The sequence below is a fragment of the Magnolia sinica genome, chromosome 14 (assembly GCF_029962835.1).
Source record: "Magnolia sinica isolate HGM2019 chromosome 14, MsV1, whole genome shotgun sequence".
In the NCBI taxonomy this organism is placed as follows: domain Eukaryota; kingdom Viridiplantae; phylum Streptophyta; class Magnoliopsida; order Magnoliales; family Magnoliaceae; genus Magnolia; species Magnolia sinica.
This window is the reverse complement of record NC_080586.1, coordinates 51,681,379-51,695,003: the sequence shown is the minus strand read 5'-3', so window position 1 is coordinate 51,695,003 and position 13,625 is coordinate 51,681,379.

Genomic DNA, 13,625 nt, shown 5'->3' with positions numbered 1-13,625 from the left:
CCTACACACAACATGTATGGGCCTAACAATGGGCCTTAGGGAGAGTTATAATGCGGACGTTTAACCATCATTGCTCCCAAGACATGGCCCGCGATAAACATCATTACTTACATCCTGGTGGAATCACACATCACAATGGACCTCATATACATCACATTCGACCCCACACAAAGGCCTCACATAGGTCTCATTGGGCCTCACTCATGGTCCTCAAATACATCCAATGGGCCTCATATACATTAACTGGGCTGCATCAATGGGCCACACCAATGGGCCTCATATACATCTAGTGGGCCACATCAATGGGCCTCATATACATCAAGTGGGCCGCATTAATGGGCCTCATATACATCAAGTCGGGCCCACCATTCTAGGTGAACTATCTACACCATACATCTATTTTTAAAGATTATTCTAGAGCATTTCCAAAAGAATAAATCATATCGAAAGATCATCTGGACCATACCACAAATAGCAGTGGAGATAATGATTTTCATCGTTTAAAAATTCTAGGGCCCACCATAACATTTATTTTCCATCCAATCTATTCATAAGGTCACCAAGGCCTGAATTAAAAGGGAAAATAATTTCATATTGATCCAGACCTTCTGTGATCCCAAACAATTTCAATGGTGGATGTTCAATCTCCGCTGATTTTTGTTGTGTGGTCCACTTGATAGATGGCTGAGATAAAAACACATGCACTAAGGTGGGCCCCACCGTCAGATGGACGGAGTAGATAAAACACATATATCCTGCATGGGCCCTACATGGGTGGGACCGATGGTGTGCTCCACCAGATATTTGAATCTGTCTCATTCCCTGGCCCATGGCCAGGGAGGGATGGACGGTGTAGATATAACACGTACCTCATGAGTGAGACCCACAAAACTTACTGACATCAGGACAACAGCTGCCATCTGCATGGGTCCCACAAAGCCCGCTGACGTCTGTAGCTACCAGCTGCGTGTGCTGGCCCACCATCCATTAGACGGATGGTCTGTATAAAAATAGATGGACGGTTTAGGTAGATCCACACATCGGGTGGGTCTCGTCCAAATGGACGGACAGTGTGGATGAAATCCACACAGGTGGGTTCCACGGAACTTGGTGACATCCTTAACTAGATGGTGTGAGATGCACCAACCAATCCGCTTCCAATTTAGGTGGGTCCCACGTGGGGCCTACCATCAAATATAATATATTATATTTTTATACTATATATATTATTTTATTTATTTATTTTATTATTATCTTTTTTTAAAAAGATAACATCAACGTCTAGCGTCTAAGAACACTAGATGGACGGTTGAGATACATATATCAAGGTGTGTCCCACGTGTGGGGCCCACAGTTACTGGGCAGCATAGATAAAACACTTACATTACGGTGGATCCCACCATCCTTGCTGGATGGTGTGGATGCCACATGTGTGGGGGGTAGGCTCCACCATCCTGGCCTTTGGACGGTGGACAGCACGCATGAAACACATACATCTGGTGGGTTCCACGTCAACGTGGCCCACCAGCCTTGGAGCAGACTAATGTTTATGTTTTCTCTCCATCCAGGCTGGTCCAAACAGACAACAAGTGGGCCCCGAACATGGCAGTGAGGTGAGCCCCGCTTGGACAGCGGTGAGGTCCACCAAATGTATGGCGTGGATAAAATACTTACATCATGGTGGTGGGCCATCAACAGGGGGAGAGAGAGAGAGACAGAGAGAGAGAGAGAGAGAGTGATGGAGAGACTCCGACACTATGGACCCTCCCTTCCATGCTTTACAACATACATCGAGTGGGTCTTATTACATGTGGGCCCACCAATCAAAATCAATGGTGGAGATCCCCTCTCCACCAAAATACAAGGTCTAGATGACCTTTTCAAAATAGGAAAATAAACATCATGATGGGGTCCATGGAGGATGGCCCCATCATGGAATGATTATGTGAATCATGTTGGGCCATCGGCCACACCTAGGGTCCAAAGTGAGATCCATACCATCAATAAGTAGGCCCATCATTAAAACATAGATCTAAACCTATAAAAACACCCACCGTTGGATCTTCTTGGTCCGATGGAATGCTAAACTCCTTGGCTCTCACTTTGATGGAGGTTGATGAAGGTTGGAGGGTTGAGATGGGAGATGATAGGGGTAGGAGGTGGGCCACACTTGGCTCTTTTGGAGCTTATAATTGCTTAGACGGCCAACCTCTTTTGTTGCTTATAAAAGTGAGTAGAGAGAGAGACAGAGAGAGAGAGAGAGTGAGAGAGAGTGATGGAGGGACCCCGACACTATGGACCCTCCCTTTCATGCTTTACAACATACATCGAATGGGTCTTATTACATGTGGGCCCAATAATCAAAATCAATGGTGGAGATCCCCTCTCCACCAAAATACAAGGTCTAGATGACCTTTTCAAACTAGGAAAATAAACATCATGATGGGGTCCATGGAGAATGGCCCCATCATGGAATGATCATGTGAATCATGCTGGGCCATCGGCCACACCTAGGGTCCAAAGTGAGATCCATACCATCAATCAGTAGGCCCATCATTAAAACATAGATCTAAACCTATAAAAACACCCACCGTTGGATCTTCTTGGTCCAATGGAATGCTAAAATCCTTAGCTCTCACTTTGATGGAGGTTGATGAAGGTTGGAGGGTTGAGATGGAGATGATAGGGGTAGGAGGTGGGCCACACTTGGCTCTCTTGGAGCTTATAATTGCTTAGACGGCCAACCTCTTTTGTTGCTTGTAAAAGTGAGTAGAGAGAGAGAGAGAGAAAGAGAGAGAGAGGGTGGTTGCAAGAGAGAAGTGATGGGTGTGAGTGATGGATGGAGTGATGTAAGAGTTGAATTTTGGGTAGCTTGTGTAAGAGGGGTATGGGTTGTGCAAGAGAGGTGACATGTGAGGTATGGGTGTGATTGGTTGAGTGATGGTCTGAGTACTTAATTGATTTGATTGATTGATGTGATGGGTTGTAGAGATTCTCTCAGAATTCGCAACGCGTGACGTTTTTTAAAAAAATACGCGGGCTCATAACTCCCGGCTTGGGTATCACATCGGTGCGCAAGACGCGGTGTTGGAACCATGGCGATGGTGCGGTTGTGATGGTACAAGTTTCAAGTTGAGCCAACTCAGAAACACAGGATGCGACTTAAAGTCGCACGCAAACATCGATTATAGGTCGACAATTGCCAAAATTCAACAAAGAGGATCGCGAGAGTCTACAGAATGGTACGGACTAAGATATGGGCCTCACACCTTCTACAAACAAAATATTCTCAAAAGGAAGAAAATTAAAGAGTTGAACCGTACCTTAGCCAATTATTCTGCAGTTGCTACCATCACCGAAAGTGACCGAACCATCAGTCATATCTTTAAGGTTGGTGAATAAATCTTTGTCACCTGTCATGTGTCTAGAGTAACCACTGTCTAGTACCACTTTGATTAACTCGAAGCCTTGAAAGTGGTGTGGGCAACCAGACAAGCAACCTTAGGGAACTATTTCATTATAGTTTTGGGTTTTGGAGCATTGTTGGTTTTTCTACTCTTGTAGTTGTTATTTATTCTACCATTCGAGTTAGATTTTAGAAGCTTCATGAGTAAATCTATAATTTTCTCAGCTAAGGGGTTATGATTCTAATTTCTATAATTAATATAGTTGTTTTTAGGTTTTATAGCCTGAAAAATTTTCGGGTTTTCAAAACTATTTTGATTTACACTTTTCCCTTTTGAGTTAGAGGACTCCCCTTTAACAAACTTAGGAGTAGGCTTATATTTAAGAGGTGTATTCTTATCATAGCCTAGACCAGATCTATCACCACATTTCCTTGATCTGATTAGCAATTTTTCTAGTTTAGGATCACCCTGGGTATGCCTCCAAGTATCCTTTGACTCAAGAAGGAAGAGACTTCTAGTTTTAGTTTTTCATTTTCAGATTTTAGATTTTCAATTTGGGATGTTTTGAAATCTAAATCACACTTAGCTTTTTCAAAACAATTAGAAAGATGCGATTTTTCTAAAACTAGATTATCAAAATCTTCTTTTAGTTTTAAAAACTTTTCTTTTTGAAGTTTTAGTTTTATAGCTATCTTACAACTTTCCCTGTATAGGGCATTATAAGCATGTTATAAATCATCATCGTTTTCAGGATCACTCCTCAGATTTTCATCATAAGTTGAATCACAACTCTCTGAGGAAGTGACTTTGGCTAGAGTCATTAAGGCCTTGACCTCATTAGTAGACTCAGGTTCAGAATCATTTGACTCAGAAGAAGCTTTAGAGCAAGATGATTCATCCCATGTGGCCAACATACCTTTCTTTTTAGGTTTGTCCCTCTTTGGACATTTGTTTGCCAAATGCTCGTATTCATGCCAGTTGAAACATTGGCTGTCTTTAAGTGATTTCCAATTTTTAAATCTACTCTTTTTCTTTTCAGAAGGTCTTTGAAAATCTACTCTCTTTTTGCTTTTGAAAATTTTGTAAAACTTCATGGCTAATAGTGTCATATCATCCTCTGAATTTTCACAATTAGAATTACTAGAATTATTTTGAGAAATAATTTTAGATGACTTTAAAGGCTATGGACTTACCTTTAGAAGCTTTGAAATTTAACTCATAGGTTTGTAAAGAACCAACAAGTTCTTCAACCCGCATATTATCCGTATCACGAAGTTCCTAAATGGTAGTGACCTTAGAATTGAACCTTTCAGGCAATGAGCACAGTATATTTGCACAAACTTTATTTTCTGGGATACTATCTCCAAGACCCCACATTGAGTTGATTATGTCATTTATTTTAGTATAGAAGTCCATGAATATTTCACTTTCTTTCATACGTATTTCCTTAAACATAGTGGTGAGGATTTGAAGTTTAGATTTCTTGACTATAGTCATACCCTCGTGTGTCATTTCTAAGATATCTAAGGCTTACTTTGTAATATCACAAGGTATAATTCTTTTGAATTCATCTGGTGATAATGCGCAAGTGATTGCATTTAAAGCTTTGGTATTGGCACTACTCTCATTTTTCTGAAGAGTGGTCCATGTAAAATATGGTGATTCTTTTAAGGACTTAGTTCCATCAGTGCCTAGAACTTCAACTGTAGGTGGGGTCCACCTAGTCATTGTTGTTTGCCACACACTTTCATCCATGGATTTCAGAAAAATCCTCATTCTGGCTTTCCAATATGCATAGTTAGAGCCACCAAAAGGTGGAGGCCTAGTAATGGAGAGGCTATCAAAATTTGACATATTATAAGCTCAGATCGATTAGCTCAGGAAATGAATCCAAATAATAAAAAGGAGTTATCTGGCTCTGATACGACTTGAAAAGCTGAGCTAAAAGTCTTAGAGGGGGGGGGGGGGGGGGTGTGAATAAAACTATGCCAAAATTTAAAAACAATGTGGAATTACAAAGACCAACAAAGATAGATAGCACAATTATAAGCAACCTCAAATGCACAAGTATTGAGAGGTTGATACAAACTGAGTTTTAAGGACAACCTTACACCAAAAACCAAGGTTTATGGTAGGACAACCTTACTAGAACATTGGTAAGTATTAAAAACTCAAACTTAGAAAGAGGCATAGGAAATAAATTAAGTTATTACAACATTTACTACAAGTGCATAAAAAGGAAATTACACCATTCACCACAAGTGCATAGAGTAAATTACACCATTCACACACATAAACAAATACTATCATCCACCACAACTCCAGGAATTATAGTGGTTCATTTGTGTGTTCACCAACTATTAGCAAACAGTTGCACAACTACTCCACTCCCAATATCCACACCCACGGGATATTGGCTTTCACTATGAAATAAGGTTTTCCAAGGTTCACCTTAAAACCTTCACAATTGTGTCTTTCAAATGGGCTTACAAAATTACAAAAACCCTACAATAAGTTTTTCCTGGTTGAATCTCACAAACCATAAAAACAGAAAATTAAAATACTTATCTGAAGATTTCGATGTAGCCTGGCAGAACCAGTTCGATGTAGATGTAGATATTCAATGTCCAATCTCACAAATGAAAGGGTTCTAGGTCTAAATGTTTTTTAGATTAAATCAACCTGGGCTAGCTTGATTTGATTTTGATATTAAAGAGGGTAAAATCATAATTCTCTTCTTTAATGAAATAGAGTTGAATGGAGATCACAAAATTAAATACAAAAAGCTATTTAAGAGAATCTAAAATGAACACAATATAGCTTAAGAAATGCAGGAACTTATCTCTCAGAGTGATGGCTTGATTATGCTTGGAATTAATGAAAAACTCTGAGATTCGTCCTCTATTTATAAGTGAAAATATTGTTCACTTGACTGGTCTAAGGGTCGGTTCGACCGATCGAAGGACCAACCACATTTCAGAATTTCTGGCGTAATAAGATAAGATTGTTACTCGACTGGTCGAGTGGGACCAAAAAATCTTGCTGGACTTTGAGTCAAGCACTACATGTTTGGTCGAGCACTGTTCATTCGATTGGTCGAGCACTATTCATTCGATTGGTCGAGGAGTCTCCACGATTGGTCGAGGGTCCAACAGAAAATTCTGAAAATTTACAACAAATCTTGGACTGGTCGAGCTAGTGCTTGGACTAGTCGAACAAAGACTAGGACTAGTCGAGGAAATGACCTATAAACTTATATAATGACCCAAATAAAATATGCAATGAATATGACCTTAACCTATGGTCAATCTAGGGTCATCCATACCTTGTTTGTGACTTTGAACCATTGAAACACCGATCGCTTCGGTAACTCATTTACTTGAAATACATGAAGCTTGTGTCCCAAATCTTGAACTTGAGCTTGAGCTAGGGCTTGAGATCTTGATTCTTTAAAGTAGTAACAATGAGCTTTCAACTTGAACTTGAGCCTTGAACTTTTGTTATTGCACTTGAACTTCGATAATGTTCTTCAACTTGAATACGTAGAAAAATTTGGCGATGACGTAGATGACTCACAATGCATGAAGTTGATCTATCCATCTTATCAAAATAAGATACAGATTCTAAGTAGTTTGGTACAACAAAATTTGACAACTCCGGGTGTTAGATTTACAGGATAGCATTTACACGTCCAGCCATAGACGTCGAGTTCGGACAATCCCATTCTGATTCAGCGTGGTGCAACAACAACACCTCTAGAATCCTCTCCTTCTCCTTCTTTCTTCCTTTCTTCCTCCTTTCTCATCCTATCTATTTCCTCTCACTCGGACAGGTCCAACCACGTCTGAACCTAATCCAAACCCGACGTTGCGGCTCGTCTGAAACTTGGTAGGTGTGGTGAAGGTGAAGACGACTGTTAATGGCGCCTTCGAGCTCCTTGTTTCTTTCTCCCATCCGATGCTTACAGGTTGTCTATACGGACCCTATGAAGCTTCCAGATAAGCTTCATCGAAGCTTTGAAGAGATTGGATTGGTGGGTTTAAGCGGATAGGAAAAATGACTGATTTTAGATCTCTTTGCTTTCTTATTGCAAAACCCTAATGACAAACAGCAGGGATTGCTTGACAATGGAGGGCTGAGATGGCGCAGCAACCAGCGCACGCAGATCGCTGAGCTGGATGTGAGGACGGTTTCCATTTTCAGAAACTTGTGTTTGTAGGACCCATTTGCAGCAAGGGTTGTGTGTGTACACACGAGCTTTGAGGCATGGAATCAATTAGGGTTTGTTCAGACGTGGGCCCTCTATTAGATAGATAGTTTAAATTTACCAACTGAGATGAGGTGGTGGGCCATATCTTGATCAAACGTGCGAGAAAAAAAACATAGATAACCATTTTGAAAAGCTGAAGGTGCGAGACGTTTTCCTTTTCTGGAAAACAACGGGTCAGCACTGGTTGACCGGTCTAACAAGTTCGGTGCATAGTGGGTGCACAACAGGTTGGTGCACACCCACCGCAAGTGTGGGCCCCACACTAATGATTTGTGAAATCCACCCCGATCATAAGGTGCGGTGGGTTCAATTAGGGCATATATTTAGAGATTGGGAAGATTCAAAACTTGGGTGGGCCATACTAACTGATGGGAGGTCTGAGGGTCGGATCATTCTGAAATCGAACATCAATAGTTAAAAGGGTCCTAGGGACCACTCAGTTGGGAATTAACGGTTGAATTAGGGATTAGATGCCCTGACATGTGTTTTAGAGTAACTAGTCAAATACTTTTAATCAATCCTAAAACATGTACTTAAATAAACTAATCAAATATTTCAATCAATCTAAGACGTGTATCTAAGTTAACCTATCAGGTATTCTAATCCATTCTAAGACATTTGTTAAGTAAAATAATCAAGTATCGTAACAAACTCTAGGCATTTGTTTAAGTAACTAACCAATCCCAAGGCATTTGTTTAAGTAACTAAGCAAGTATTCTAACTAATCAAATCAATTCTAAGACACGTGTTTAAGAGAGATAATCAGATGATCTAATCATGTCTAAGACATAAGTTCAAGTAAGCTACCAAATGAATAACCATTTAAGGGTTATCATTCGTAGTTATAATAAGAACTATCCTTAGTTTATTAGTGAATTGGAATCCTAAAAATAGGTATCTCTGGTGGTATGGTGATCCATCTTGAAAATGGACGGATGGATAGCTTGATATGATAAATTAGTGGGTCAGTTGGCTATTGCTTTGTAATTGAGACAAATGTTCGACTCAGATCTAATTCATACAATAGTGGCCTTAGAGACTGCTCATGTGGAAATCAATGGTGACCTCAATGATTCGAATCCTTAAGGCCCATCTAAGTGGACTTTAGTGCTAGTGGGCTGATCAAGACGTTCCATGATCCAAAATGAATGATTGGATGGTCAATCTTTCGATTGCACATGTGTATAATCTAAACCTATGATTGCTCTTATAATCGTATGGTTGGATTGTTAATGACCATGGCATAAGTTGAACAATTAGTGGGTCATGTGGTCTAAGGCCTAACGTGAAATTCAAGTGTCTAACAAGGTTATTAAAATCTTAAATTAGGCTTCCATCCTAACACCTGAGTACTAAAAGTACAGGGTGTTACAATCTACCCCCCTTAAAGAAAATCTCATCCTCGAGATTCAATTCTTCAACTATGATTGTGAACGGTAACTACTTTACGATGTCTCTATGCATTTGCCAGTTCTCCCGCTAGGTTTATTCGTATGTGCAAGTGCTCATGACCGACCACAAGAACAAGAGTCATTGCATCCTACCCCCTTTAAAGAAAAATAAATAAAGTTCTACTTCAGTATTTAATGATATACATATTTATTATTAATATTATGAGGGGTTCAATTGTCCTAAAGATGTATCCTATGTCTACGTATGAACTCCCAACGAGCTTTATTTGAGTTCTCACAACCCTTAAGTTTCTCATCTAGCAATGCAACTAAGGTACTTAAGCACCACTAAAGGTTAGAAATCATTCCAACATTATTCAAATCTAGGGAGTTGTTTTAATGTTCATCAACATCAAAATTTTCCTATAGCAATTTCTAAGGTTATCAGTTCATTTATGTGGCATCTAATGGTATTACATCTAACTTTTTCTTTACATTAAATGCTAGTTCCCTATTGTCTAAAGTACGATACAGTTTTCTGTTTTTCAGCATTCGAGCTAACACAAGTAGATGGTTGTAGTAGGTTTGAGCCTGATACATTGATCCTTTTCCTATGTAGAATAGAGGATGTACTGTATCAGTTCCTAATCCTAGTAAACCTTGATCTTCTGCCTGATCAGGCATTGAGATTGTTAGAATTTACTGGGATATGGAATTTGGATCAAACAACGTAACTCCACTTAACTATGGTTCCATCAACTCGTGATGCCGATTATTCTAGACTCATGGGAATTACCATGTGATCTTCAAATTTTTCAATGAGAGTGCTTGAATTTAGGTGAATAAATGCGAACGACCATCATGCTTCCAGTGCACACTCTGGTCACCTAGTGTACTGCCAAAGAGTTTCATGACTAAAATTTTTATGTGAAAATTTGAGTTTGAAATTTGACGAATTCACTTAGGGTTTCCAATCTAGTCTCGACATGCTCAGACTATGGTTGAAATTTACCTAAGATTTTATAAGCTCACCTCTAATTAATTTTTACGTGCTGAAACTTGTGGGAAATGTTATATCTAAGTAAGGATGGTTGTATTAGGGGATTCAAACTATAATTTCCAGTGTGATCGTTAAGTTTAGAAAGCACTTGTGTCCAATCAGATGTACAATTTGGTGACCAAGGAAATTCTACGAAGGGTAAGTTCATTCCACTCACTAAATGTTGTGATAATGTTATCTCTGATTATAGAAAGAGTTTGGATCCTAAATTTCTAAAATGTTCTTTGGGAGTCGAGTCTAAGGAATGTTCTTATTCAATCTCAAATACGTCATTGGGGGTATTTGTTCCTTCATAGTACATGAGTTTAATTTCTAAGTTCAAACAACAATTCTGGTAGTTTTCAAGGGAACTAAAGTTATATTTCTAAGTTTGAAGGTTATCCAACCAATGTGTTAGGGAACCTAAGATCTGAATCTCTATGTTTTCGATTTCTCCCAATTCGAAGGGAATTTTACCTAAGTTCAAATGACTGAACCTAAAATGCTCAAAGAGGCCTAACTTCATTTCTAAGTTCTTTGGCCATCCAACAAGTTTCTATGGGGCCTAAAATTTTGAGTTCCTATATTCTCATTTTCTCCTAGCTATAGGGGAAATTCACATAAGTTCAAATAGTTGTTCTATTGATTTCTAAGGGTACCTAAGTTTTGTTTTTAAGATTCAAATGAATTCTCTAGTAGTCCATAGGGGAACCAGAGTTCTTATCGTTGAGTTCGTATAACTCACCCTATAAATTTTTAAAAGGGAACTAAAGTTTTGGATATTAATGTTCTCAAAATTCTCTAACTTCCAAGGGAATTTCACATAAGTTTAAAGCCCAAAAGTCTATCATAATCATTGCTAAGGAATTTCTACATAAGTTTAAAGTCTAACGGTCTAACTTGAAATTTTCACGAGCATCTAAAGTTTGAAATTCCTATGTTTTCAATCTTCTCTTATTTTAAAGGAATTCCACATACATTTAAATAACTAACCAAATAATTCTCTAGGGAACCTACGTTTGGGTTTCTACATCCTCAATCACTCTTCTAAGTCTAAGGGAAAATCTCCTAAGTTTAAATTTGTAAGTTCAACACCCTAACTTGAGACATTTAAGGCTTGTATAAGACTATTTCCTAAGGCCTAGTTTGTCCAAACTATGCTCTAATACCAACTATAATGCCCTGACTTTTCAGGACCCAAGTATATGACCTATTTCCCAAAAACCTGAATGTTAACCTAAAAAGAGTCAAACTCCATATATACTCTTTTTCTTTTATCAAAGTTAGCAGATAAGCGTAGAATGGACAAGTCAGTATAAAGGGAAAATTTTCACTTACATTTTGAATATACAAGAGGTTACCCATCATGACTTGTACAAACCAATGTCTCTACATTAACAATTACTAGATTTACATACATGAGAAATAACAGGAAGCATATAAATGTAAGCCGCAAGACCGTGCAACTCCTCTTAGCAATACAACCATGCATCCTTGGCACTTGTACCTAGCTCATCATCAGTCTGAACCTAAAAATCACTTCAGCCACCTATGCTACTCGTGCGGTTATATATTTGATGGATGAGTGGCCAACTTAGTGTGAATTTCCCTCAAGATTACACACCACCACCTTAGCTAAGCATAGTTAAAAACAATAAGCATTCAAAACAAACAAGATGCAGTCTTATTAAAATGAATGGATGCGTGAATGCACATCGACCTGGGGATGCTCATCCAGTCAGACTTGAGCTCGTCACCCATGTAATGATCGACTTAGGAATGCTCATCCAATCGGACTTGGGCTTGTCACCCATGCATAAGACTGGTCACTAGCGTAGCATAACTCGTACAACATAGTGACTAAGCCATCAAATAGGCCGATAGTCAATGGTCTAGGAGATAGCGAAACGATACCCCAATAACTCTAGGGCACATACTATAGCATCCAGAATTTGCCACCCGTCATCGCCAATATACTATGGATGCATGATTAGCCAAATCATTATTATTCTAATTACAATTAGCCAATTTAAGTAACTTAATGGTCACTACGGGGGGCTCGTCACCAGCGTAGGCTGACAGCTCGGGCACAGTGTCCCATGACCACCATCCTCGGCTCATGAGGTTTCTACATCTTAGGATGCTTAATAAATGCCCGTCGACCAGTGGCCAATCAAATTCAATGAGTAGGGATTTCAATCACATGGTTATAGGCTATCAAAGGCACGTAAGGCAATCACCAAAACATAGGACAGACATTAAATCACGGTGGAAAAAGAGTGCTCGGTGCATTAAATCGAAATGGTAAAGGGGTCAGATAAGATTAAACCAGAGCAGTTAAAGATGTCATTTCTAGGCCACTCAAGCCGTATGACCTACGGATGGTAAATCCTACATTAATATTCCATGTCCCACGTAACCTCCAGTCAAGGGTCCATTCCATTCCACACTCCATCTTGTTACATCCTAAGTATGGGTTCACATACACAAGAGGGATTACCCACTAATAAGTGTAGTGAATAGAGATCTATAAGTGACTGACAACAATCCATAAGAATACATATAGTTATAGCATGCCAGTCATAAGTTGATTCATAATAATCGCAATAAGTCATGATAAGAACTATCAATTGAAGTTCAAATGAAAATCATCATGTAAGTAGTTGTTGTACGAAATCATGATTCACAACTGTCACTATCATTCAAGTGTAAGCCATGCATTAGGAATTGATAAAAGCTCGCATGCCATGATATAACATCTGTAATTCAATTAAAGACTATTACTTAAACTAATTTGGAAATGGAAAGCTTAAGGGGAAGAATCATCACCTTATTTGTCGACTCGCCTTCTAATGTTATTAGGAAGTGCGCACGTTGTTAGACTTGGATCCTATCATAAGTTAGGAAACTGTACCATTAGCTCCAAACTTAACTCACTATTTATGTTCAAAGTATCGACCTAGTGTTTAGTCCTAGGCTTAGATTTTGAGGATTTGAACTCCAGTTGGTTTACTATTAATTACAAGACAACTATTTGTAACGCCCTGAAATTCGGGGGTCAAGCATAACTCAGCTCCCGAGTTTCAAAACATCACTTATGCAACATATTTAATGATGGATGTATGTTGTCTGTATGAGTACATAAACCATGGAATAGATTAAGTTAAACTGCAACATAATTCAGGGATAAGTGAAAGACGCAAGCGGAAGACTTAAAGAAACATAGGTGCACATGTGTAAGTCCCTGAAATACATATACATGCCAGGTCATATTACAAGTGTTGCTATCAAAAATACAAGTATTAAAAGACATTATCTATTCCCAGAAGAAAATCCAGAATTCCCGCGCATATCAGGACATGGCTCACAAGAACCCGCCTAAACTGCATAAAAGAAAATGCAGCCTCATCATCCTCGAACTCCTGCTCTGCCTCAGGGGTCGTATCAATATCTGCATCTAAGACAGAGTCTGGTGGGTGTTTAAACACCGCCCCAGAACGTGGGAGTGAGTGAGCAAC